This window comes from Columba livia, chromosome 3, assembly GCF_036013475.1.
Source record: "Columba livia isolate bColLiv1 breed racing homer chromosome 3, bColLiv1.pat.W.v2, whole genome shotgun sequence".
Taxonomy (NCBI): Eukaryota; Metazoa; Chordata; class Aves; order Columbiformes; family Columbidae; genus Columba; species Columba livia.
This window is the reverse complement of record NC_088604.1, coordinates 3,407,883-3,435,197: the sequence shown is the minus strand read 5'-3', so window position 1 is coordinate 3,435,197 and position 27,315 is coordinate 3,407,883. Positions and strand designations below refer to the sequence as shown.

Here is a 27,315-nt window from a genome sequence, read left to right as displayed (position 1 = left end):
AAAACCAGGTGTGTAGATTTTGATCTCCATCTCAGTCTGGTGGAACATCTGTAAATCCATCAAGATCGTGGTCTCTGTCCAGGACAATTTCTTCTCTGGGCTCCTGCGGCATGACAGATTGAGATATTCAGGGCAGGGCTCCACAGAGGGATAAGATCAGACTCGCTGAGCACCTTCAACTTCTCCTTGTTTAGTGGAAGCTGAAGGCACCCAGCACATCCCAGGAGGCAAGTCCATGTCAGGTCAGATTATGCTTTCAGCATTTAAAGTTCAATTCTGCTTTCCTTTCACTGGCGCAAGCATGTTGAAAATGGCAAGACATTGCCATTTTAATTTGCAAAGGCTGTTCAAAAGTGTCCAAAGTGCTAGATAAGAGCTTGCAAAATCAACGTGCCCCTTCAAAGACCAAAGTCTGGTCTCGATTTCACCAAGGCACCGGCCACCCTGCATGAACCCCACTATTTTTTCTGGGAATTCCCCATTTTTTTCTGCCATCAGCAAGGCCATAATGTGGCCTGGCCCCACCTGCCCTCATTAACTCCAGAAAGCCCTGTTTGTTTGTTGCCAACGGCAATGTTGGGGCAGTGACATCTGAATTCTCAAAACCTTGTGGTGCCTTTTCTTGTGGTGCTCACCCTTCACAGGACTTCAGTCAAGGCAACCACTTGCATCGAACAGCAGCGCCAGTGCTTTTCCTCTGTATGATGTGCCAGTGCAGTAACAGACTTTAAAGTATACATATATAAATATAGATAGATAGTTATATTGCTATAGTTATAATTATATATATATAATTGAGGTTCTGATGCCGCTGTATGGGGAATGGACCATTCCTCTGCAGGATGATACGCTGCTTGAGTGAAACCAACAACTCAACGTCCTGTAAAGCATTCCAACCTTGGCAAGGACCCATGTTCATTTTTCAGCTCACTTCTCCTTCCCTGCTCCCAGAAACACACTCCGTGAAAGCTGCTGTTTTGCACCGTAGCAGTTTCTCCAAATAGCTCTCCCCATCGCCAGCATATGCTGCAAGGGCCACATCTTCCTCCCGCTGTGGCATGGGGAGGTCTCCTCTTGCTATGAAAGGAGGACGGTGGGGTGGTGTCTAGGGGCAGCAACCCATGACTGCATCCCTGGGCAGCATCCCAGAACAGCATCCCATGGCTGCATCCCGGGGTGGCATCCCATGGCTGCATCCTGGGGTGGCATCCCATGGCTGCATCCTGGAGTGGCATCCCATAGCTGCATCCTGGGGTAGCATCCCATGGATGCATCCCAGGACAGCATCCCATGGCTGCATCCCAGGGTAGCCATCCCATGGCTGCACCCCAGGACGGCATCCCATGGCTGCATCCTGGGGTAGCATCCCATGGCTGCATCCCAGGACAGCATCCCACAGCTGCATCCCAGGACAGCATCCCATGGCTGCATCCCGGGGTAGCATCCCCTGGCTGCATCCCAGGACAACATCCCAGAACAGCATCCCATGGCTGCATCCCGGGGTAGCATCCTCTGGCTGCATCCCAGGACAACATCCCAGGACAGCATCCCATGGCTGCATCCCGGGGTAGCCATCCCATGGCTGCATCCCAGGACAGCATCCCATGGCTGCATCCTGGGGTAGCATCCCATGGCTGCATCCCAGGGTAGCATCCCGGGGTAGCATCCTATGGCCTCATCCCATGGCTGCATCCCAGGACAGCATCCCAGGGCAGGATTCTGGGGCAGCATCCTTACCTTTTCTTTGCATCGAGGCGATGCAACCCACCAAGCCGCAAGCGGTGTTATTCCCCTCTAGCAAAACCACCCTCCAGCGAGCTTCTCCATCTCAGCTTCCCCAGCGAGACAGCAACTTGGTGTTATTTTTGTTCTTCTCTTCGGATGCTCGGTTTCCCGTGCCACTCCGTGTGAGATGAGGCTGCAGCCCTCGCTCCAGGAGGAGGGAAGCTGGTGAACGTGGTTTGCTTTGCTCATGCGAGTAGTTCTGCCTGACTTCAGGGGAGAGACTTGTTTTTGTCAAGGGACTGCTGGGTTGGGTCAATTGTCACCTTGTCGTTACCCATGAAGTATTGCTGAAACTATAGATAGATGATAGAGCAGATGTGGAGGGAAGGTATTTTCTACTAAAGGGAGCAACACCAATAATACTGTAAAAGGTGCTAGAATCAAAACCTCATTTTATATACTTTGGTTCTTAGAGAAAATAAAATAAAAGAAAATACACAGAATTCTTCCTGTGCAGCCTTACTGTAGATTGTTATAACCAACTCTTTATCCAAAAAAAAAAAAAAAACAACAATGAAAAAGTGAAAAGGTTAAAAGAGGACAAAAATGAAGTGATCCTGTATAAAGTGTAACAGATATGACTTTCCTATATAAATGTAAATGATCAGACATATATTAAAATGCACTTGAGGCAGGCAGCAAGCATGAAAAGCTTTTGAAGCATCAGTTTTAATGCACAACACCTGTCCTTTTTCGTTCGGCTGGTGCAAGAGGGAATGTGCCAAGTTGTTTCGATTTCCTTTTAATTCTCTCTGTGATTTTTGGGAAAAGGAAAGAGGGGTGGAAAGAGGGTGGGAGGTTTAGCAAGCACGGAAACCTGGAATATGCATCCCAATTGTTTTGTTTGGTTTGTTGTTTATGACATTTGTGGCGGTGTTTGGACACACGCTTTGTTTCTCAAATGCTTTTGGAAGCTTTGTTGCCTGCCCCAGGTGCTGATCATAACTCTTACCTCAAGAATGCTTACAAAAGTCAATTGTGTTTTTCCCATCTCTGAAAAATTAAAGCAAACAAATGATAACAAGGAAATAAAAGAAAAGAAAAAGAAAGAAAATCAAAAGCAAATAACCAGCAGTGAATGAAGGAACGAAAAACAAACAAGAAAGAAGTCAAAGCAGAGGTTTGGTGATCAAACCGAGCCATTCTGGTGCTTTTCCCTTTTTTGCGTTGCTAACGATCAAAATTACATGAGATGGGCTTAGACAAGTTTGTGGTCTTAGGATGTAGCAAAAAATGTATTTAAAAAGAATACAAATTTGCATGGAAAAAAAAAAACAAACCTGATGGAACATTTAAAGAATGGCTGTTTCAATGTCAGACGTTTAATGTTCGCATGTGTGTGTGCTGTATATACCTTTTCATGTGTGACATGTACAGTTGACTGAGGAAAAACAAACATATGGAACCGAACAAAAACTAATAATCAAATGCTATTTTATCAGATGATGCACTTTTTCACCTTGATGAGAAGCCACTGTTCACAACTATGCAATCTTCCAGTTTCTCTCTCTATCTCCTCTCTCCAACCTCAAATTTCCCAACTATTTTCCATAACCTAAACCGCTTTTCCTTTTGTACAAAGAAACACAATAAGTTCCAAACTCTGGTTCAAGGTGAGAGTGCTACTGTGACTTTTCTCAAACTATAGGAGCTAACAAACAGACAAACAAAAGGGGTTTGCTTTGCTTTTGTTTTTAAGAAAAAGGAGGTTCAGACGTGACCCTCTTTATGTTCTCTAACTGAATCGATGTTTTCTACATGTGCCAGGCTTCTGTTGACTGTTTGTTGAGTTTGGTTTTGTTTCTTGGTTCGTTTTTCTCTCTCCTGGGTTTTAGGATTTATTTCTTTTCAAATTTGTTTCCTTATGTACTTCTTTTCTTTTTTAATTCTGGTTTTGTATCGTAGGTATTGGGGATGTGAAGATGAAGGTGAAATTTGGCTTAACTTCAAGTGTTTTAGTACATGTGTGTGCTATATGTATATAGTTTTCTACATAGAAAATTTTACGCGCTTTTTAACGCACTTTACGACTTGTATGTACAAAGTTGTCTATATAGAAAATGTAGTGAGTGTTACCTGACCTTCAAAGAAGAGAGTTTTGATTAAGGGGAGTTCAGATGTTCGAGTATCTAACACGCGTGCACGCGTGTGTGTGTATTATATCCTATATTATATATTATAGAAATACGTAATAGCATATGCCCATGTTGGGGTGTGTATAATATACACACACATCCAAACACATGATCACGCCCATCTAGACCATAAAAGTAGAGGTTTATGTATTTCTTTAAGGTTTTCAAGTGATAATGAATAGCCTGGCTCTACTGGGTTAACTTCTTGCCTTTCCTTAGAGGAAAGGTAGAGAATCATCCTCCCCTGTTATTCACAGTGGGTATTCCTGTGGGAATTTAGCCTTTACAGCCTTTCTTTCCCAACTCCAGATTACCAGTGGGTGCCAAGGAGAGAGTGTTGGTGAGGAAACAGGGTCATCCAGTGATGAGCTCAGGAAACCACGGGACCACAAGCTGTGGCTGCCATGTCCCATGCCCACCACCAACTCACCATGCAACGTAGAGCGTGTCACTCCCCCTTCTCTGTGCCTGTCCAGCTGGGGTTGCTGATGCTTATCAAACCTTGAAGCACTTTGCACTCATGGTCCCTCTCTGCAAATTCCACAGGGTCCCCCTCAATACCAGTGGGAGGCGATTCGGGCCAGTTTACAGTGAAATCTTCACCGACTTACCCCTTGTCCTCCATCTCTCTTCCGTTCAGCAAAGTCCACTGCTGCCTCATTTGGCCATGCTTTGACCTGCGTCTCCTCATCGTTATGTTTCAAATGAGCACTGTTGTGCTTCTCCTCCCTTCCACTCAAGGCTTCCCCATCCTTGAGAGCCATAGAATCATAGAACAATTTGGGTTGGAAGAGACCTTCAAAGGTCATCCAGTCCAACCCCCTGCCATGAGCAGGGACATCTTCACCAGCTCAGGTTGCTCAGAGCCCCGTCCAGCCTGGCCTGGGATGTCTCCAGGGATGGGGCATTCACCACCTCTCTGGCCAACCTGGGACAGTGTCTCTCCATGCTCATTGTAAAAAATTTCTTCCTTATGTCATGGGCCACCACACTAACACTCTTCAAATCCCTATATCTGGACCTTCCTCAGCCACGGTACCTCTAAAATAACTGGGCAAAGGGCAAAACCCCAGGTTGCTGCTGTTAGCCCACCCTTGCCTTACATACTATATGCAGACCTGATGATCTTGCTTCTTAGGGATCCCTTCTAACTCAAGATATTCTATGATCCTATGACCTTGAGTTCTTTAGATGAAACCCCACTTCTGACTCATTGGACACCGGATTTAGTGAAGTTCTTCCAAACGAACAGCTGGGCTGTTTATCATACAGAGCTGTAGATGCAAAAATGGCCAGTGAAAGAGAGAAGGCACCTCTTCCATGTGTCAACGGGAACACAAGTGTCCACATCAGTCTATGGCAGCATGGGTGCTTCTTTCAGCCAGTCTTTTGGGCTTGAACCCTTAACAAGAACTTCATGTCAGCCTTCCTACTGAAGTTAAAGCCACATTTATTTGAAAACAACTGTAGTGGAAAAGCTGGGGGCAGTCTTGCCATCTTGCACAACCTCATGGCTACAGCTGTTGGCAGTCGGTTGGTCAATCTATAAATCCATGTGGCCTCAGAAACCTCCTGTGAGCGCTTCATGTAACTCAGCTCTCTAGAAAGTAGCATTCGCACCTAAATCACTTATTGCAGGACATCTCACCCAGCCATACACATTACAATCTATTTGATGGCATAAGATGCATTGCCTCAAGTGTCTACTTACCTGCTCTTCCTACACAAATGTCGGTTCTTCCATCTACCTGTGCTGACAGGTTGTGGCTGGTGTTTGCCAGGAGCTATAGCTGCCCCTTGGACTTGCTGTTAAGATGCCAGCATCTCTGGGCTGTTTTAATGGTTAATCCCACACACAAATAAGACAATATTTCCCTAACCTGGCTCGCTTTAAGGCAGAACACCTAATTTCCTTCCCTGAAAACATAGTGTTGGGAGACACCCACCTAAGGAGCCCAAGTGGAGTCACCCTATGTCCCAGTTAGCAGTTTGTACTAAATCCTTGAGATAAAAAAACCCAAAAGATACTTTTCTAATTGGTAGATTCAGTGACTGGAGGAACCCAGAGGGCAAGTTTGACTCAATGTATAATCTTGCTGCTAAAATCTTTTAAGTTCATACACTCCAGTTTCTTAAAGGGAGGAAATGGCAAAGGTTTCCTTCCAGGACTCACCAGGAAAATCTGTGTAAGGGAAAGAAATACGTGGAGGATTCTTGGCACTTTATTCTTCCTTTTCAGGTTACCCAGCCCCTTCAAAGCAAACAAATGCACCCATTAGGGTTAAAATAAAAGCAGATCTGTGTTTCTATTCAATGCCTTTTTCTGACATAAAAAAAAAACCCAAATCTTTGGGAGTGTGTTTGGCAAACAGCAGGAGACATTCACTTTGTGGGCAATTATAAGCCACTTGCAGCTTTCAGACCCTAAGAGAGCATATTTCTTGACACACACATCCCCTGGTTGGAGTTGTTTGTCCAAAGCACTTTGCCTGCTGGCTGTATGAGCATGAGATCTAATTTAGCTAGAAAAGCTGGGTACCCAGTGAGTTGTCAAGGACCCTTCCATACTCAAGAGACACAACAAGATACCTCCAGGTAGGGATTCATCCCAACTGGTATCCAGTTTAGATCGGCTGTGTGCCCTTTAGCTGGTTACATTTTGATGAGTTGAATCCCACTAGAAGTGGACAGGATTTACCACACTTCCGAACTATTTCCCACCGTGGCTTATCATAAGACTTGTCCTCTTTCAGCTCTAACAACAAACATTCACAGTTATCTCCGTCAGCATAGCTCCATGCTTGCTGACACATTGACATCAGGCATTCCCCTCCTAGAACTGAGGGTCTCAGGCTGCAATTCGGAGTGCGACCTGCTCAAGAGAGGGGGACATTTGATTTTCTGAAGGGATACAAACTTTCAGTGATGGTCTTCTGGTCATTTTAGGGTTTCACAAAAATTATCAAGCAAACTTAAAAATGAATGCACAAGCAATAACCTTCTGGGTGTTTTCTTGAAGGATGAGGTCATTCTTTGGCTAGGCGAAAAAGCAAAAGGAATAATCTGAGCTATAACAGTGACTTGTTTAGTAGATTCACATGGTGAGCTGGTAACTCTGGCTTCTTCTCCTGCTTATTAGCAATCTGCTCTGGTCAGTTCTTCTTGTTTTCTTTAATTCAGCCGTGGCATTGTAAATGACATGAGAATAACGCTCGGATTGCCACAGTTTGCAGAACAGCTGGGAATTATTCACCTTTCAGGGCATCACTTCCTACTTTTGCAAGAAGATTAGGAGATGTTTGAGCAGCAGCAAAGGGGCTGCCTCATTCAGAGCTTCAAACTTATCTTTGTGTTTCATGTCAAGCACCTGAGAGCTTCTCGCATCCCTGATAATATGTGGCTCCTGCATCCTGGGATATGAGGCTGTCATGCCCTTCCATTGCTGCACATGCCATCTCATAGAAGAGGATGGTCCGATGTCCCAAAGAAGAGCTTTTCCCAACCATTCTTACACTCAACATCACTGGAAAGGTTTTTCTGTATCCAACCTGGTTCCCCCTTACTATAGTTAAACTTGCTGCTTCTCATCTTCATGTCTTTTCTCCTCTGGAAGCACCAGGTACACATTGTCCTGAATTAATAGACTAGATTTAAAAGCCAGGAAGCCCAAGGCTATTCCAAATTCCTCCCAAGATATTGTGATGAGAATTAACTGAAGAGCCCCAGTCAACCAGGTGCCTTAACAAGTCTCCTTGTGGAAGTGTGGACCAAGCAGCCAGATCTCACCAGATCCCAACACCGGTCACACCAATGCCCGGTCACTCCACTGGTACCACCTTTCTTGCCACGTATCTGCTGTTGCCTGAAAAGAGCAACAGAATCCATCGAGGGGCTGCCCTTCTACTGAAGCCTTGTTTCATTGGCCATCGTCAACAAGTCCAAGCCAATATCCATAAGCATACACTGGTGAATGTAGCCTTGAGCATTCCCAGAGTGTGCTGCTTCCCTTTGGCCATCAAAAAGGCAGGGAAAATGGTTTATCTTTCTTTTGCTTATCAACCCCAGTAGATTCCCTTGCTGTAGAGTCCTCCCTCTTTGTCTACCCTCATGCACTACCAGCACCCCTAGACCACAGGCCGTTTCTCAGAGCTGTTTTATCAACACTAAAAGTCATGAAAAATCAATGGAAAATTTTCCCTTGGGGATGACTACTTCATAGAAAACACTTCTGGTTTACTTCCACCCCCTTTTTCTCCCCCTTTCCAAATGGCATTATTTCTAAATGGGCTCTAATATCAATATCAATGTTAGTAGGATTCATTGATTAAGCTGTGAATCAAAGCTCACTGCTGTGTTGGATATACATATGTTAATGACAGTTGCGTTAAGCCAAATTTAGCAGCTGGATTCTTCAACATCCCTTTGTTTTGTATCTACCTCACTATGATTTCTTTGATTTCTTGTGATTTAGTGTTGTATACAATGTCAGAGGTGATATGTAGATAAAAATATATATATATATACAAATATATATTTTTTGCTTTGCAATAAAGCTCAAAGCTATAACACAAATATTCATAAAATGTCATAATCTTCATTATAATGTTCCCTTCTTAGTTGTAAAATCCTGTCTGGATCCTATTTTCCTGTACACTAGAATCAATATTGTATTCATGAGTGAATGGTTATTATTTCTGTTACTTTTCCAATTAAGTGTTATTTTTGAGATGTGAGATAGACACCAGAATTGTCAAACATGAATTGGTTTACCTTTTTTCATCCCAAATACAGCCTGTTTGTAACTGGAATCAAACAGCAAAATTGAAAGAAAGTGATTTGCAGTCCTGATCTTTCAATTTTAGTTTGTCTGGTCTTAACATTGAATTTGGCAGGAGGCAGAGAAGGGGCAAAAAAAGAGGGGCTGTTAGAACTGATGAAGGAAGAATATGTTCATCTGTTTCCATTTGGGTCAAGAGGGGATTCATTCTCTGAAATAACTGAGCATGAGGACCACACTCATCTAAAATTAACTCCCACCGTTGAAAAGTTGTGTGTGTGATGGCATTCGTTGACCCAGCATCACTAATCTTGGTCCTTTCTATTGAATGGAGAGACAAAAACTTCCCTAGGACAATTCAACGCATGTTAAAACACTTAGATAAGACATGTGGGATGCATCTCCCTCAGGATAGCTGTGTCTCCCCATCTCTCTGGATACAGCTGAGAAGATGAGCTCACATTAGGTAGTTCATGGTCTAAAACCAAGCTCAAGGATTCCCATTGCCAGTGCACAAATATCATCCTGGTGAGTGAAAACTGTCTCAGTTTTTGGTCATGGGCATTATTCTGAACCACATGATACTTTGTGCTCTGTCAATGGAAGGGATGAGGAAGATGGGAGGTCCTGGTACAATGAGCAGGACTTTACCTCCTTCTCCTATGCTTGTGTCCTTGGACCCAGTGATGAGCCAGCAATACTGTGGTGACCAACATCTGACACAAAATGCTGGCTGAGTCCTACAGCGTGGACAGGGGTGTCAGGGAGGACTGTTGAGGTGGACGGGACCTCTAATCTGTTTATTCCCAATAAAGCCTTTCCAAGAGCATCACAGCTTGATCCTGATGCCAGAAATGTGAGGGGACAAAGCCCACATTGTCCCAGTGCAATCCTTCCTCAACCCTCATGCTGCTCACAACACCTGGAATTAGGAAAATAAAATAATAGGCATTGAGACTCTTTGCTTGATTAGAAAATATTTCCATGGATTTCACACACTGACTTTACTGGGAGCAAAATGAGGGGAATCCTCTCCATTTCCTTTTCACCGGACTATGGGGAAAGTAATATTTCCCCCCACTGCTTTGTCAAAGCAATTAAAAACTTAGTGACCAGAAAGAATTAGACACAAATGGAGTATGATGTATATTTTGTAAGTGAGAAGGAAAAATAATACTGAACTCAAATCCAGCTATTCCATCGGGAAAAAAAAATGCAGGAAATTAAACCCAAATATGAATAAATCTCAGTGGAGAAAATGCTATTGGGTTTCACCTAAAGCACAAGACAGGACTGCAAAACACATACTTAGAGTTGGTTTCACAAGGCCCCTTTTGCGTAGTCGTCGCTCTAAAATTGGCACAAGTGTTCAGTACAAACAGCATTTTCTTTTCCTCATTCTGATCTGGTGTCTGTACAAATCTGGCTTGGCTTTTGGTTTGTTTTTATGATTTTTGTTGCCTGTTCCCAGCTATTTCTATTTTTATGGTGTAGTATTTTGTCTATATGGAATGAAATACAGATGTGTTCATGAGATTGTATAGCAGATGAAATTGCAGGTTGGAGTAGATTTAAAAAAAAAAAAGAAGAAAATCTAACTATGAGAAAAATATCTATATGAAACGTATGCTTCCAAAGCGTGTGTTTGAATTGGAGCATTTTGTCATTCTACTGAGCTTTTTGAAAGGTTTATTTTGAAATAATGAGACTTCACGAAGTTTGGGGGTTTTGAGACACCCAAAAAGCACGATTATTGTTAAACGGTTACAATTTTCTTGAGGTTCCATTATGTTATTTCATTCTTTGCCTGTCTGAACATTATAATCCCAAAATTTTGACATGAAATATATATAATCCTTGATATCAGCTCATTAATCATCTTACATTAGGCAAAAGGGAGAGATGCAGCTGTTTAATTTCTGCTCAGAAATCATGCAGGATTCCTGGCCTTATTTGTTCTTTATTTGCTTATAAGATAGGGTTGAATTTTGCACTTAGTAGTTATTCTCTTTGTGACCTACTGTAAAGTCAAGAAGATCTCCTTTTAACTGAGCCACAAAGAGTCTTTTCAGTACATGGCAGAGACGGCTTGTTTTTTATCACATCTGCAGTGAAATGTGGTTTGTGAAGGACTAGGTTGTGCAAATCGTTCGTGGATCTGAGCTGGTCACGCTGATCAATGTTAACGAGGGGCCAGGTTTATCCTTGTTGCGAATGTCTGAAGTAGCGTTAACGGTGTCCTGAGGTGTTTGGAGGGGTGGCGAGTCGTTTGATGAAATGGAAAAGTCTTAAGCATTTATTTTTCTTCATCTCTTTGTCTGAAAGGAGCCCAGATTTTCTTCCCTTACTCTCACAAGTATTTCCACTGATGCTAGCGGGATGCCTTTGGGTTTGGTCACAGAGCATTTTCTTGTCACATCTTCTTGTCGCTTTGCTACTGTGGTCATATCGTGACTGTTTGTTAATGCTGACTTTGAGGTTGTATGTCCTGCTGTAGCATCAGCTCTGATTTACTGAGTAGCTCTGTGTGTCTTTTCCATCATGCGCAATACCTCTGTGGAGGAAAGAGTGGTTCTTCTAGCTTTGTGCTCACTGCTGTGCTATCTGCACTGTTCATTTATATAAAGGTCCCATTTATTTTGGCAGCTGTATCATGAGCAAAATTTCCTTCTTACTCTGTAAATGTGGGAGACCTTTACCAGCTTCAGTAGAGCTGACCCAACATTTATCCTGGCATGGAGTAGCAGCAGGCATTGGTGAGAAGGTTGTGCTATTTGAGCAGGAGTTGCCTCTCTGTTGGCTGTTGCATGACGGATGGATTATAACAAGTGGATATAATAGCATTGGGGATGTCTTCTGCTGTTTTACTTACTAAAGAGAAGATTTGCATAAAGGGTTGAGCAGGTTCTGGCAATGGAGCCTTTACAGATTTGATTTGCGTCAGGGGTCTCCTGAGATCCTTTAGAGAGCGGAGTATTGGCAGAGGCTTTCACTTGTGGGACTCTGTTTTTTCTCTAGGTTATCTCCTGAGGTTTGGAGGCACAGAGCCCCACACAGAGTCAGAGTTGGATCACTCACAGCTCAGGTCAAGTCAAGATGGTTGGCACCAGGTGAGGGAGATGTCCATGCTGTTAAGCAGCAGACTTGTGTCCAAGGTATGAAGGTGAAAAGATGGTTTGAGGGCTTCTGGGTACCTTAATGGCTATATGGTTGGGCATCAGGACATATGACCAGGTTCATACACTGAAGCGGAGACCAGTGCACCATTAGAAGATCCTGCAAAAGAGACCAGAACTTAAAATATATAGAAAAAAGTGCTACAATTTTAGCCCATTGAAATCCTTCTCTGAAATACAGACTCACTTAGCAAAGGTGGCTAAGGACATAATGTCCGAGGTGGCATCTGTGAAACTTTATTTGTTATGGCCATTACACTGTCAGGAAAACAAGGTTGTTCAAATAAGCAATGGATCATCTTAAACCTGAAGAGAACTAGCCTGGAATTACCAAAGCGGTCATGCCATCCAATTCACAGTCCTGCTTGACCACAACCTTGACTAGATATACAAAGAGGAGGTGTAAGGCTGGTAGATGCTGAAAGGATAATCCTCCCCCTACTCAGTAGGCCTGTCCCAACTCTGGGCCTAGCCTGAGTCTCAAAACATGCACCTTGAATTACTTTTCTGAGGCGACAATGGCAATAGGTACGAGGGCACTCATCTTCTTGGTGCCAGTCCATCTTTAGATCATTAGCTCAACACCAATGACATCACTTGGCAGTGAATTTCTTAGAGATCTGCCTGGGCACCAGACGAGCATCATACTGCCCAGCCAATTTCTGTCTTCTTGATGAACAACCAAACTACTTTGCTGGTGGACTTGCTCAGGGTCTCACCTCATCATCTGGCAGACCCTTTATGTACCATTGAGATGCAGAGCGAGGGGCTGAGTAACATTTAGATGTGCTCTGAAGATATCTAGACTTGATAAGAGCCACAGATTATTAACCCATTCCTGCTGGGTTCCTTGTCCACGTCTACACTAATAAATTAAACAGTGGAGGACATGGGTACAGGCACTGGCACTAAGTTGTCAATATTGTTCAGTATTAAGCGAGGTCCTTGGCGCAGTTTTGGCTGGGTCCAGCTGGCATTAACCCAAATAATCCCTTATTTGAGGATTTAGCTGGGGGTCTGGAGACAACAGGCACTTTGGATGTGAGCACCCTGTCTTGGACGCTAAGGGACAGTGTCAGAGGGAGAAAGAATTGACCCTGGCAGTGTTTTGTTTATTATAGTCGACACAAACTTAATTAGCCAGCTGCTAATTAAATGGCATGACAAGCTGTGGTGTGATAGGCAAGAGGAGGTACTTTAAATATTAGACTAGACCTGCAACCAAGAACCCTGCTTAATAAGAGAGACAAGGTTTGAGGGAGAGAGAATATCTTTTACTAGAAATATATATTTTATTATTAAAATACTCCCCTTTTAAACCGTGCTTCTTGTATTACCTTAGACAACACCAGCTGCCAAACATGAGTAGGAAGGGTTTAGAAGTGTTTCACAATGGATTTTTTCTCTTCGTTGTCACTCACATTAACAGACTCGTGTGGCCCTTTTCATCCTTCTGGCCTGCACCCCGTTCTTAGTTCTTATCTTAGTTCTTATCCCTGTTACATACCAAAGAAAGAGACTTCAGCTTTGCAAGGTGCCAAAGGTTTCTTATTAAGTCCAAAAATACCATCCCTGCTTTCCATGGGAGCTGAAGGGGATCAGTGTGTTCCAGGAAGAGCCCAGAAATCTTTTGCTCCATGTCTTCTCTTTGTTATGCTGCCAACGGAGCCTCAAGGAGAGCATATGGCCTTGTTACACTGACTTAAATAAATAAAGACTTCACAGTGCTGCATGAGTTTTAATGGTGTAAAATACACCATGTTTATGTCCATTTCCCTCTGACAAGCAAGATATTTCTGCAGAATTCAGCAGCTTCAGAGCAGGCTGCGCTTTCCTGCAATAATTCCTTATATTTGAGGCTAGGGGAATGATCACTTCCGCTGGTCCTAGACTGATTTAAAATGTAATTCTTTGCCTTCTTCCTGAAATACTTCTTCAGCTCTGATGCTTACTAGGAACTCGGCCTTGTGCTTTCTCAAAACTCATAGCCAAGAGCACTGGAAGAATTTGCATCAACCAAGCCCTGAGTAGATATTTGGTATGGCAATTTAAGATTGGGTTAAGAGTTCATAGATCTGGTAAAGAGATGGCTGCACAACTCTCTGGATTTCTTGTATTTTCTCGCTCCATCAGGGCCTGTATTCAGTGCATCAGATGCTTCTGCATTATTACTTTTTTCTATAAATATGACACTTTTTTATTGGAGAAAACAACTGCATTTGCCCCTCCTTACATCATGGCACAAGCAACCTCGATCCATATCAGCCAAATATAGGTAATTCAAACAGCAGAGCTCACCTAGAACACTTGACAGAGCGGTACAGCTCCTTTCTCCGGAAAAGAAGTGCCTGGTTTACACAGAGAAAAAAGACAGCTGAAGTGAATCTGGTGTTAAAAATTATACCAATATGCATCATTTTTTAAAATGGAGAATTTCAAGCCAATGCAAGAAAGAGAGGTCGGTATCAGTGAGGAATACAGATGAATATTGATAACATCAGTGTGGTTATCTCTGCATGGCTGATGTATAACATCGTTACTCTGACACAACCATTTCAGTCACGACTTTCCCTACATTGAACTGTTTGACTGAAATTGCCAATGGAGATGTTCCTTGGAGCCCAGTGTTGCTTCAGCCTTTCTGATGGGATAGTGGGACATAGGACAAAAACTTTTAGCTCTGCTGTTCCATCCATTAGCACCACCATTTCCAGCCTACTTGCTTTGAGATACATTTGATTCCTTTCCAAATATGTACCATGTAATTGAAGAAACTATTCTCTGCTCGCTTTTCATTTGATCTAATCTCAAAAACTGTTTAAGCAGTCATCGAAGTCTAATTATTTTCCTGTCCCATTGCTACATTTGCAGTTTATTTAGCTACTTGAGGAGCTCCAGGAGAAAATATGTCCTTCAAACTTGCAAGCTTTTAGCAGCCAGATGTTCTTCCCTTAGTTGTGTCCAGGCTGTGCTCTCATGGTAGGATCTTAGGTTAGTTGTTTTGTAGGCACTATGAGAATATGCTGTCATTTAAGTTCTTTGAAATATTGTCTTGGCAGCCATAATATAAGCACATGGCTTATTGTTTAATGTAAGCACATAATTTAGCACATGGCTTATTTACTGTTCTTTAGTAAGGTATCTATCATCTCCATCACCATGACAATTAGTCACTCCTCCTTACTGTACATGGACACATGTGAGACAAGATGCTGGTACTCGGTCGTTCTCCCAGGGCAATTTTACTTCTTCCTCTTGATCTTTCAGAAGAACTGAAAAGGTCTCCCATAGAGCTCCAGTAGGAATCTCTGAAGTTTTAAGATATTGAGTGAGGATCTCTTCCATATCAGTGATTCCTGGTCCTTGAGCTTTCTGCTTGCTTCATAACATCCTGGCTGCCGTGGGAGGCAAAAAGATGCAAAAACGAATAACTTTGCAACATAAGGTGAGATTCATCTCACCTGACGTTAGACATCTATAGTGTGGGTGCCCCACATGAGTAGATTATTGAATGGAGGCCACTTCTACAGGCTTTAGAAAGGAATATGCGCTTTCTGGGATGCAATTCCTGTCATCGTAAAGCAGCTGCCTGCACTTTGTCAGATGAATCATATCCTAGAAATGTCTGTGTCTGTCTCGACGTTACAAGAAGTCCAAGATACTAACTTGAATACAAGCATCAATGTCTGCTCACATAATCAGTCTCTCAGCATCTCAAGACCAAAGTCAATTTTTAAAATGTAATTTGCAGACTGCTTACCTGTCAAGGCGATCTTCTGTTTTTTACACTCTTTATGGGTGTGGAAGGAAAAGAATGTCCGTGTTCAAATTATGAGTCGATGACATTACAATTTCTATTTCAGCACATTTCAATGGAACCTTAATGGCCAATTTACACCTTGTTTGCATAGCAGCACTTTCAAACAATCTGGATTTTTTCTTCTTCCCCAATTCAGGGTTTCAGTAGGGAAGTGCCATCTGCTGAAGCTCTAGAATAACTTTCAGTCTTGGTCTTTTATTCAGACTTGATCATAGTCAATTTTGCTTAGCTTGTGAATTCAGGTAAGCCTGTAGCAAAGGTAGCACAGCCTTAAATAACTAAAATCAGTTTGCCCAGCCCCTCCAAAGTGGTACTGAAATGTCCTTCAGCACCTCTTCCGGATTTTTGCTGCAACATATAAAAACAATTCAAAGCCTAGAACTGCAATGTCTGTTACCTTGTACTTTGAGAGGAAATATTTTAGTGTACCCATTTCTCTTGCATAAAACGGATATCATTTGTTCTCATCCTCCAAAGAGATTTTAGTAGACTAATTTCAAGGATCCAGTGCTGAGACATCCCCCGTTTCCACAAAACACAGATCTTGTGGGTTGCTTTGCGAACATCTTGCTGGAATCTGGAAGCTGCAAGCTGCTTCAGCAATCAGCGTCCTTGCATGACCCAATGAACAAGATGCATTCAGTTCCCAAAGCCACTGTCAAAGTCTTTATGTAGGTGACCCAACTGGGAAAACAAACTACAGGTGCATTCAGATGAGAGAAACGGTTCTGACAACTGCTGTGGAAAATAAGCTGTGATGCCTTGGCATGAAAGGAAGGAACAAAAAATTAAGATAGCTGTTACTCCAAGATGGAAGTTCAAGACGGAACAGAACAGCGTTGGAATGTGTCAATACTTCAGGAAATCCAAAGCTCCACAGATTTTTAATAGCTTGCACAGAACAAATATTGCTGGTAAGATTCACTTTGTCTGATATAGATATCTAAAAGTTAACTCTCCAAAGTCAAGGTAGTACTGCTCAACTTTCTCTTTGATTCTTGGAGAATAACACTCACCTCTCCTAGCAGAGACATATAAAGTACAAGAGGAGCCAAGGGTGATTTTCTAACACAATGTGGAGATCACAGGCTGTTTTCACCAGTCACACAGCAAATTCTTTTGTGTAAGAATGAGGAAACATTGCTGCTGTCCTCCTTCTGTCCACAATTCATCAGAGAAATTCAGACATTAACATCCATGGGGCAAAACCACAGTAGACAGCCAAATCTTTGTTGTTTCCTAGAATAATGGAGCCTACGCCTCTCAACCAGCCTCACAGTCTCATGTCCCAAAGCTTTACCTAGTCTGATTTTAAACAATTGGGCTCATCAGATTTTGACCACTTATTTTCTATCTTGAGAGCTTGTGCTTTGAGTATCTTGAGTATTTTCTGGGAAGGCAGTAAAGAAGTCTTCACGGACATCCTGACCTTTCAGCCTGTTTGGGTTAGGTTTGTGGTTCGCCGTCGTCTTGTTGCATGGATTTTGGGAGGAGGAGTGCTTTTCTCATTACTGGGATTTGTTGTTGAATTTAACTTTGTCTTTTAAATTGATGTTTGCTTTGGAATAACGATGGTAGCTAAATAGCCTCCTCCAGTGAGGCAGCACACCTCGCACATGCCTCCGTCCTTTGACTGCTTTGCCACTGGCTCTTCAAGCTTTGAGTGGAATGCCTCATTTAATGAAAGCCCAGGGTAGAGGAGCACTGTGACGAGAATATGGCCAATCCTTGAAATGTTCCCCTTTAAAGGGATAAGCGTTTTGGGGTTAAGTTTGGCTTTTTTTTTTTTACTTTTCTATGAGATAGATTGATACAAGCTCCCACAGCACTAGGTAGACCGCACCAGGAAAAGCAGGCTTTTATCAAAAATAAGGTATTCTTAAAAAATAAGGTAACTAAGGTACAGTGGCAGGTTTGCCATGCAGAAGAGCTCCTCAAGTTGAGATTTGGGCGTCCTGTGAGAGAAGTGTGGGTTCCTACATGGAGGGGCTTTGCAATGAGGAGCTGGTAGAGCTGATGAAGGATGTCACGTTTAACAGAACTAATGTGTGGTGGCTGATACAACCACGAGCACCCCACACTTGTGGTGGACTTGTGCTGTTTCTTACAGACATTTGCCTGTCTCCTTTGAACTCAAGTTTGTCCAACCTCCTCTACTCTTTGGCTGAGACTTCATTTGGCTGAAGATTGCAGATGCTATTTTTAAAATATGGGGGTTTTTTCTTTCAGTTTTTAATATTCCTTCCAAGTAATTCTGCAGCCTTTCCCACCTGTGTACCATATATTTACTTACCTGCCCATTAGGAGTGGGGAGAGAAGTTTAAAGAGGGATTAATCCCACTTGATGTTCACTCTCTAAAAGTCCCTGATCTGACCTCTTTGCATCTGCTTCCTCTATCATCAGTGGAAGGAGATGGGCACCTTTGGGGAAGAATTCATCTCGCACCACTCTTTTGGGTCTAACTTTAAATAACTTGAACTCAGATTAAACTCATCCTGTTTATCTGATAAAGGCAACTTGAGAAGGCAGAAAATTGCAAAAGCAAGCACTAAATAAATTCCCAAAGTACTCCTCAAGGACCAGGGACATTTCTGCTGTAAGCCTGTATTTTAGGTGGTTACAAAGTCAGCTGGGTACCTGTTCTTGGAGCTGTGATTTAACCTTCAGCCTCAGCTCTTCCGGGCTATTTTCTGATTATTGTGTTTTCTTGCTTTGATAAGTCTAGTTGGTTATAAAGTAAAATCAATGCATTGGACCAAATTAGCAAGTTACCACCATGCTTCTACTATTTTAAAGCTAGTTGAACCCAGGAAGGTCAAAGATGATTGCAGGAAGCCTTTAAGTCGTGTGTGTATGTCTAGAGCATGTGATAGGCTATATAGAGATATATACAAAGACAGGGAAGATGTATATTAGCCGTATACCATGAGCGACAGAGAAGCGGCACAGTGATGGTTTCTCTCTGAGCGCTGGGAGGTCTTGCTGTACTTTCAGAGCAGACAGGAGTATGAAGTTGTGGGACCCCAGCTGCTCTCACCAGTTGCACTAAGGTAATCCTGGCTTCACTCCATTGCCTCAAGATGCTGAATTTGGTTTTGCCCCAGCGATCTCCTGAATTGCCTCCTTTCTGGTATGTTTTATGTGCCTGCTCGCTTAGCTGTGAGACTGGCTTTTTAGGGTAGGATGGAGACGAGCGTCTTCCTTGAGTTAGTTCCACACCCAGGGCTGCAGTCATTTACATCTCATCTTGATAATTTCAATAAAAAGAGCCCCTTCCAAATACATCCATGGCTTGGGGTCACAGGGATGATTTTCGGGGAACTCATCCACACAAAAAAAAGTAGATAATACATAATGTTAAATGCAGAAACTCAAGTCCCAGCTATGGGAACACCAGTTTGCCTGGTGAGCGAGCGAGAAGCAGCAGTTTGACAGCAGAACATCAACCAGGAGCTCAGTGGGGTGGCAGAATGCCGTGACTCAAATACACAGCCGCATCCCTCATTGATCGGTTTTTACGTTTCTTTAAATGTCGGGGTTTCGGCAAAGTTTTCATGCTTTTTATTAAGGCAAAAGTACGTGCTTGTGACATTGTGAAATTGATGTGTTATTTTGTATCTGTTTAAAAAACAACAAAAAAATGTATTTAAAGCTAAAGAGCCGTTATTGTGCGGGGTTTTCTCTCAAACTGGTGCATACACTTTACATCAGGGACCTACTATACATAATAAAAATCAGTGATACAGTTACTGTAAAACCAGATACACACCTTTTACTGTAATAATAACTTTTAAAACCTTGCACTGTAATGGTTACTATTAAAAAAAAAAAGAAAAAAAAAAAAAGAAAAAAAAAACAACAACCTCTTGTCAGAACTGATTTTGTATCTTTGATTATATCTTGGAATTTTAGCATTTTTGTATACTTACCATGTCAACGATAGCATCCTCCACGGTTATTTTCCGGGTTCTGTTTCCTTTCCGGCTAATCAAACACGTGCATTGCTACATGTGGATGGGTAGGGTATGGCCATGGGGACCGAGCAGGTCACCCCCCGCTCTTGTTCAGAGGGGTTGCACCCCAACGAGTTGAGAAGGAAAAGCAAAGTCCCCCCGCAATCCATCGGGACCATTTCAGATCCCATTCAGAGTTCCAGCCATCCCAACGTTCCTTTATTCCGGCGTTGTTGGCTGTGCAGCTCCTTCACACAGCAATGCATTGCGAGTAGGTAGGAAATCCAAACCGACGAGATAACTTCGCAATCACTACGTCTATTGATTATTTATTTTTCCCTTTTTAAACATTTTTTTTAAAATAAGATGTATTTGGAATCAGACAGCATGGTGTTGCAGTTCTATGTTTAAATACTGATACATTCTGTGTGTAAGGTCTTGTTTCTTAGCTAAGAGAATCTTAAATGTGGAGCTGAGTTTGAACCCTTTTTTTTTCCCTTGTACTGTGATTTGGGAGTTATTTTGATATATTCCTTTAATTTGGTAGAAGATTTCCCACACCTTCTCCCCCCTTCCTATCATCATCAGTTCATATTTTTTACAAAACTGAAAAAAAACAAAAACAAACAAAGGAACAAATAATCTTTTTTTCTCTCTTTAGGCTGTGTAATGTTGTGTTGTCCAGATTCTGTATAAAAATATGTATATGATGTATCTGATATTTGGCAGTGAACGGCTGCAACTTTAACCAATATAATTAACAAAGAAATGCATAATGTTGGTGTTTTAAAAAGTAAAAAAAAAAAAAAAAAAATCACAAAAAAAAACCTAGTTAAGATGTTTGTGTAAACTTGCATGGTTTAAAATGTACTTAGTGCATTGAGAAATGTTGTTAGGGTCCTAAGTGAAAGGCTGGTTTACTTTTTGATTCTAATGGTGATTGGTTTGTTGATCAGAATATCCCCTATACTGTATGTCTTAGTTTATTTAGCATATTTCTTTCTTTCTTTTCCTCAAGATCTAGCATAGTGTATCTATCTATACGTAATACTGTTCCTTAAAACCAGGTTGTGGAAATTGCGTTTCGTCCGGCAAAATGATGTTTCGCATCGCGGTTGTGATTCAGTTGCGTTCCATTTAATTTGCTGCCAAGTCCAGGTCCTGACTTTCCTTTGGGATCTCACTTGGGAGGTGCCACTGGGACAAGGGGGACCCGAGTGGTTGGACACCAGGACACCAGCGCCAGGCAGTGTCTGACAACAGAGGGGTATCAGGCCAGGATTTGGTCTCCTTAATGAACGTAGGCCAGGTTTTTCCTCTTGGCAGCATGTGTTTTATCAGGATCACAGCAGGCACCCCATGGGGTTTTCTCCCAGCTCTCTAATGCATGAATTTGGCATTGAGCGGCAGCCATCCAACGCTGCTGAAATAGTGGCAGCGGCGTGTGGACAACCAGCCCTTGCCACCGTGAGGAACACAATGAACCTCCAGCGTTCGCAATAAGTTCCATGCTCCCTTCCAGAAGCACAAACCCACCACGTTCGAGAGGAGCTGGCTCTGAGTCTGGCCAATGGATGCAATGAGATCGAGGACCAAACGGCCAAGCAAGGGACTGCACAAGTCACGGTTCATTTTCACATCTCCTGCCCCCCACCAAACCTCTTAGAAGTTTTCTCCAAGCTTTGCTTATGCTGAACCACCAGAATGGGGACATTTCTAAGCCTCCAGCAGGAGCTGCACTGACATCATCAAAAGTCACTGGCTTTAGTGACTATTAGTGGCTCCTGGGATTGACCTCACTGCGCTGGTCAATGAGGACATGTTCTTGTCTCTTAATGCCTGAAAAATCTCCAGTGGCCTTTCCCAAAAAACAAGATAAATACATAGAGCTATACCATTTATTGGTGTTCTTCATCACAGAGGGTCTCAAAGGGCTTTCCCAACATAACACAACGTTACTCGTGCAGCCTGTAAAGTGGCAGAGCACTGTTAGGAACCTGCAGCCACGTCTGGGGTGAACCTGCCCAACATCTGCCAGCTCACGGCAAGTCTATGCAAGTCTAGTGCAAGAGGTGTGGATCACATCTTCGGAAGAGCTTAGCAAAAGTATAACATGCAAAAAATCCCAGCTGAGTCCACACTAAGGCTGAGAGGACAGGTTGACTTGTAATTTTCATGTTCTGTGCAGTTCCCCTCTATTTTCTGTCCTCACACAATGTTATGCATTGAGCTGCCCAAGTAATCTCAACTTTTCCAGTTTGCTTTCATTAGTTGTTTCTTTCCTAAAGGTTTTTAAAATACTATTGTTGCACAGGAGCATAGGGAACACGTCTGCCCCTCCTCTGCTCCAGAAATAAAGCAACTCCATCCCTTTCTCTTTTCTCCCTTCTTTATACACAGCTATTGGCAAATTAACTTTCAGTCTTCTCTGACCTCCGCCACTTCCTTTAAACCAGGCTTACACTCTGATTTTGCTGCTTGATGTTCTAACTGGTTTTAATCTGGACAGAAATAGACAGCCTGACATTAGGCACTGGCAGGAACCCTTGCTTGGCATGCAGATACATGCACTGTCCCGTGGCCAGATCATACAGCTTGCTGGATGCCGGCTTGTGGCCCTGATGCTGACTACAAATCCTGTGATTTATTGCAGGATTGGCTGCATCTCTGAAAAGCTGCTCGTGGCGGTCACCTCCCCAGCTTGGTAAGCTTTATTCTTACTTTGTTCCAGATCCAGAGGAGATGGAGATGCCCAAACACTGGCTGTCTGGTGAGAGAACATCACCTGGTTGATGTTTCACGGCACCATGCTCAGTGGATCTTTCTTTTCAAGAGGGATTCAATCACTCCTGAAGTCTTTGTATAGAAAAACTCCTGCTGAAATCAAGTTTTGCTTTCAACTGCTGTGAGATGAGTTACTTCAGACCCCTCAAGGTTGTATGTGGAGCATCCTCAGATGGAGGACATCAGTATTCAGCCCCTTGCGAGAGCCTTTCCTGATAGTCGAGATTCACTTCTACAAAGCTGGCCTTCTGTATCTTCAACGTCTCTGGGAGAAAGGAGCTGTGCCTTGTTAGAAAAAAGCTTATTCCCTGACAGATGCAATCTGGGAGTTTGCCCACATAGCATCACCTTGTCATTGTCTATCTGCCTCTTCTTGGCCACACGTATATCGATGGGAATCTGGCTTTTAGACCAGCATCCTGCAGACACTCAGCCTCCGATGGTCAGTCCTCCTCCCGTCTCAAGGCCAGCATGCAAATGTTTTCATTTGAGCAATTAACCATACATCTGATGTAAATTATCAGAGTCCCACAGAAATAACTGGAGCTATTCTAACAGGCACCAGCCAAGGGCAGGGCACAGCTCTCTACCGGCTGCCAGAAAGATGTTCATCTTCTAGTTGCCTACCAAGCTTTGATTTGCTCAATGGGAGCATGTTCTGGGGTTAGATAAAAATCCTCTTAAAAAATATTACACTGGTTTACAAGCTCTCTACACCCTCTAACCTCACTAGTAACCCATGAGAAGAATCTTTCTGTATAGACAGACTTTCCCCTTCCTGCCCCTAAGAAGAACAAATCCCGTGACAACCTTTAATTTCCATCCTCAAAACCAAGTAAAATTAAATAAGAAAACCTCAAGCCCTGAAAATATTCAGCAAAGTCAAGGTGAGGCTGAGATTTTGCAGGACGGAGCTGTGGATTTATGCAGGACTCTACATGACTGTTTTATTCCCAACGCAATAAAAACTAACCAACTTACTGTAGCAAACCTTGCACCAGGTGCTATCTCCCAAAACCGTCTGCATGGGACAGTCTGCCCTGTATTTTCTCTGCCTCGCAGCACTTTGTAGAATGTTGGAAGGGAAAATACCCCCTTTGCCTCTGTCCCAGCAGGCGTGGATTGCAAGTGGGGAAAACTATGTGGCTTTACATCTGTTCTATTTCCTTCTTTCTTTCTTTCTCTTTCTTTCTTCCTTTCTTCCTTCATTTCTTTCTTTCTTTCTCTCTTTCTTTCTTTCTTTCTTTCTTTCTTTTTCTTTCTTTCTTTCTTTCTTTCTTTCTCTCTTTCTTTCTTTCTTTCTTTCTTTCTTTCTTTCTTTCTTTCTTTCTTTCTTTCTTTCTTTCTTTCTTTCTTTCTTTCTTTCTTTCTTTCTTTCTTTCTTTCCTTCCTTCCTTCCTTCCTTCCTTCCTTCCTTCCTTCCTTCCTTCCTTCCTTCCTTCCCTCCCTCCCTCCCTTCCTCCTTCCTTCCTTCCTTCCTTTCCTTCTCTCTCTTTCTCTCTCTTTCTTTCTTGCTTTCATCTCTTTATCTTCCTCCCCTCTCATTCTCTCTTTCTCTTTCTTCATCTTTCTCTCTTTACCTCATTCTTTCCTTTCTTCCTTCCCTCTATTTTCCTTGTGAGATGAGGAGGTGGAAGGTTCACTGGAAGCCACTGAATCTGTGAAAGCAAATCCCATTGGTCTTTCCAACACACTTCCGAAGTTCAGTTGAGGGTGTTCTCATGGAGAGCTCACAGATGTCCCTTTGGAGAGACCCTTCTGTTGTGCTTTTGTTCATGTCCCCCTCCTGACTTGTTTTATTTTCCTGTTCTGGATTCTCTCTTTCACTGGTGTTATGCCCAGTGTCTTTTTTTGACCTTTAACAAGCTGAATCTTGAACTTAACCAGGAAAATGAATGTGGATACATTGTCCCAGGATCTCATTGATTTGTCTCCCACCTTCCATCTGAGAGCCAAGTGTCTTCTTCTTCAGAGAGGAAATGCTACTCAGAGCAACTGGTGGCACCAAGGATCTCTGGATTCTCATCTCAGCTTTCACTCTCTACTTTGTCTATGCGTGCCTCAGTTTACCCACCCAGGTATAATAGTATCTACCTCCCAGGGGTGTTGTGAGGCTCTGTTACTGAGATCCTTGTCTGAAAAGTAGGTTAGAAGTGCCCACTGTTCATAGATTAGCTCATCAGCGTTCCCTGTACAACTTCTTGAGACATCAGTGTTGGCAGAAGTCAATATTGTCATTTGATTCATTGCTTTCCTCTGGTGCCACGTTTTGGGGCATTTAGAGAGGAGGCAAGGCTGGATATGACATGTGGAGGAGATCAGATATGGGAAGCTCTGCTCTTATTCTTGAGACAGCTAAAATTACCAACACACCCGTGGACAAAGGGTTTCTTTCTCCATCCTGTCCGAAGCCTCCAACAACCACCTAACGAGTCTCTTTGTCACCATGAACACTCAGTCTTCGGATTACAAAAATCTCGCTGGAGAATCATGCAAAGGAACATTTTGTTTGCACATGAGATGCCGCTTTCTGTGACACAGTCTGGGATGCTACTTTATCCCAAGCTTCATCTTAAGCAGAATGAATGGTCAACAGAGTGAAAACCATTCTGTCCAAATGCAGGAATTTCTGCTACTTCCTTTGAGAAAGCCAGTAATCTAAGAACCTTCTTTGAGGTGGTCTTTGAAAGATGCAAGAAGATTGGATTAGGACACAAAATGGTAAAAATAAATGAATAAATAAATATTCAAAGTGCAAATTATCCTCCAAGACATGGAAAAGGAGCCCATGCAAGACCCTTCTTGTGCACCATGTGAATTTGGCTAACTGCAGGATGAATTATGTCTTCTTACCCACAGTGGTACATGGAAATTTTTGGAGTGCATCTTCCACATTGGAAAGCAGGACTCAAGTAACTTCTGCTTCATTTGCCTTTGAAAGCTGAGTCACAAACTCAAAAATACAGAAGAGGAGAACTTTAGCTAAAGTGAACCAAGTTTTCTGCATGGGGGAGTTGGATAGGAAAGAAAGTTCCATCCCTTAAGAGTTTTGTGAATTTGTTTTTCCAGCCCACACGGAAACCTCAGTGCTAACAACAAACATGAAACAAAAATACGCAAAACAATGCATATGTCAACAAAAACATGTCAAAGAAGACATCCAACAGCCTCAATCACGTCCTTCATTTCCCCATGGCTATGGTATTTTCCAACAGGAAAAGGTGCCTGCAGCAACGTTCTGAGCATCACAAACAGCTTGTACCATGAGATCCTCCCTCGCAGGGTGGGAAGAACCAGGTACTCAAGAGGAGTTTGTCCCCCTCAGCCTGGAGAGCACCAAGAACAAGGAGGCACCGACTCAAGCCCTTCTTGACCTTCAGCCGAACCAGGACAGGGCTGTTGTTCATTCCTGAGGTGATAAAATCTTCTACTGCCTTAAAAACAACAACAAACAAAGCAAATTTACTCTTTGGTTTATGCAGTTTAACTTGCTGGAAGCAATACGACCCGCAGGAGCTGTACCAGGCATTGAGAAGTTCAATCTAGAGGTTGGCAGGAAGATTCTCTTTAATTCTATTTTTAATACAACCGTGTTTCTTTTCTGCTTTGGGGTGAAACTTGAAAAGTTCCTGGACTACTAAAATTTGGAAAAAGTCACCATTATCCAACAGGGAAGTCCATGCTCCTTGGCCTGAGAAGCACCTTGTCAATTGCCCCACAATGATAAGCACATGGTAGAGGTTAGAGGGACCATAACAGCCCATGGCGACAAAGAAATAAGCACACTGTTAAGGTTAAAGCACACGAACAAGCCTGCTCCGTAATCCTGATAAAAACCGCTGCCTAGGAGTGAATTCCTCTCCTCAAAAGTCCCAAACCCACATTCACACTCCTCATTCCTCCCTTCCCGCTCTGCAATTTCTCATCTAGACATCACCCCCCACTCCCAGGCCAGGCTTACCCCAGTTTATTCTGCTTAGCACGGCTCTTGCATTCACCCCAAACAACAAAACAGCCTCTGCAGAAGGTCCCTGTGTGCCAAGGGGTGATTTTCCCAGGAGCACGAACACCCTTGGGAGCTGCAGGAGAGCCTGAAACAACCTTTTTTCAGCAAACAGGTTGATTTTCAGGTCTTCCTTAGGTGGGTGCCAGCAGAACTTTGCAGGAAAAGCTGACCAGATGGCTTATCCTAGCAAAACCTCTTTTCTTAGACCTGGCTGAAACACCTAGAGCTTTGCATCAGATCTGGGGCTTGTGCACTTGCCTTTCCCCTGGCCCATTTGTGCGCTTTGATTTCTGAGCTGTTTTAATTTTTGTTGGGTTTTTTTTGCACTATCAGGAGTTTTTAAAACTGTGTTAATTGTAGTCAGCTGCATCATGTTTGTTAGGCCTCTCCACCAAGCTCTTTAAATGAACGTCAGTGGCTGTCTTCCCTTGGACAATAATGAATGTATATATCGTAAGTGCAGACTATACAGAAAAGTGGCTAAGTCAAGGATCAGAGGGTTTTGTAAAGCCTGTTTATTTTTTTAAATAAGTTTGAGCATTTATATTTTACCACCATTTACGTGGTTTTGGGGAACCCAGATTGTGTCAAGATCTCATGCCAAAACAAGCCAAAAGTTGTTTGATTTCAACCTTTTCTTCCATGAACCATATTTTAAATGATACTTTAAATGTCATTTTAAATGTTTTATTGAAACATGTACTGATGAAAAAAACAAAAAAACAAAAAAACAAAAAAAAAACAAACAAAATGTCATCTTGACAAAAGATTTATACATGAATCAGAAAGTATTTATTTCAATTTTGTACCTTTCCATTTTAATACATTATAATGTATTGACTCAACTGAGATAATATAAACAGTTCATTTTAATAACA

At 42.6% G+C, this 27,315-nt stretch overlaps 1 protein-coding gene across 2 annotated transcripts in view; it reads left to right on the top strand.

Annotated features, from left to right (window-relative positions):
- The window catches only part of XKR6 (XK related 6), a 247,879-nt gene extending 220,564 nt beyond the window's left edge, over positions 1-27,315 (top strand). For both annotated transcript variants that reach the window (XM_065055617.1, XM_065055618.1), the window contains one exon: positions 1-27,315. This exon is cut by the window's left edge and continues 13,932 nt beyond it. The gene's annotated coding sequence lies outside the window, so the exon portion shown is untranslated.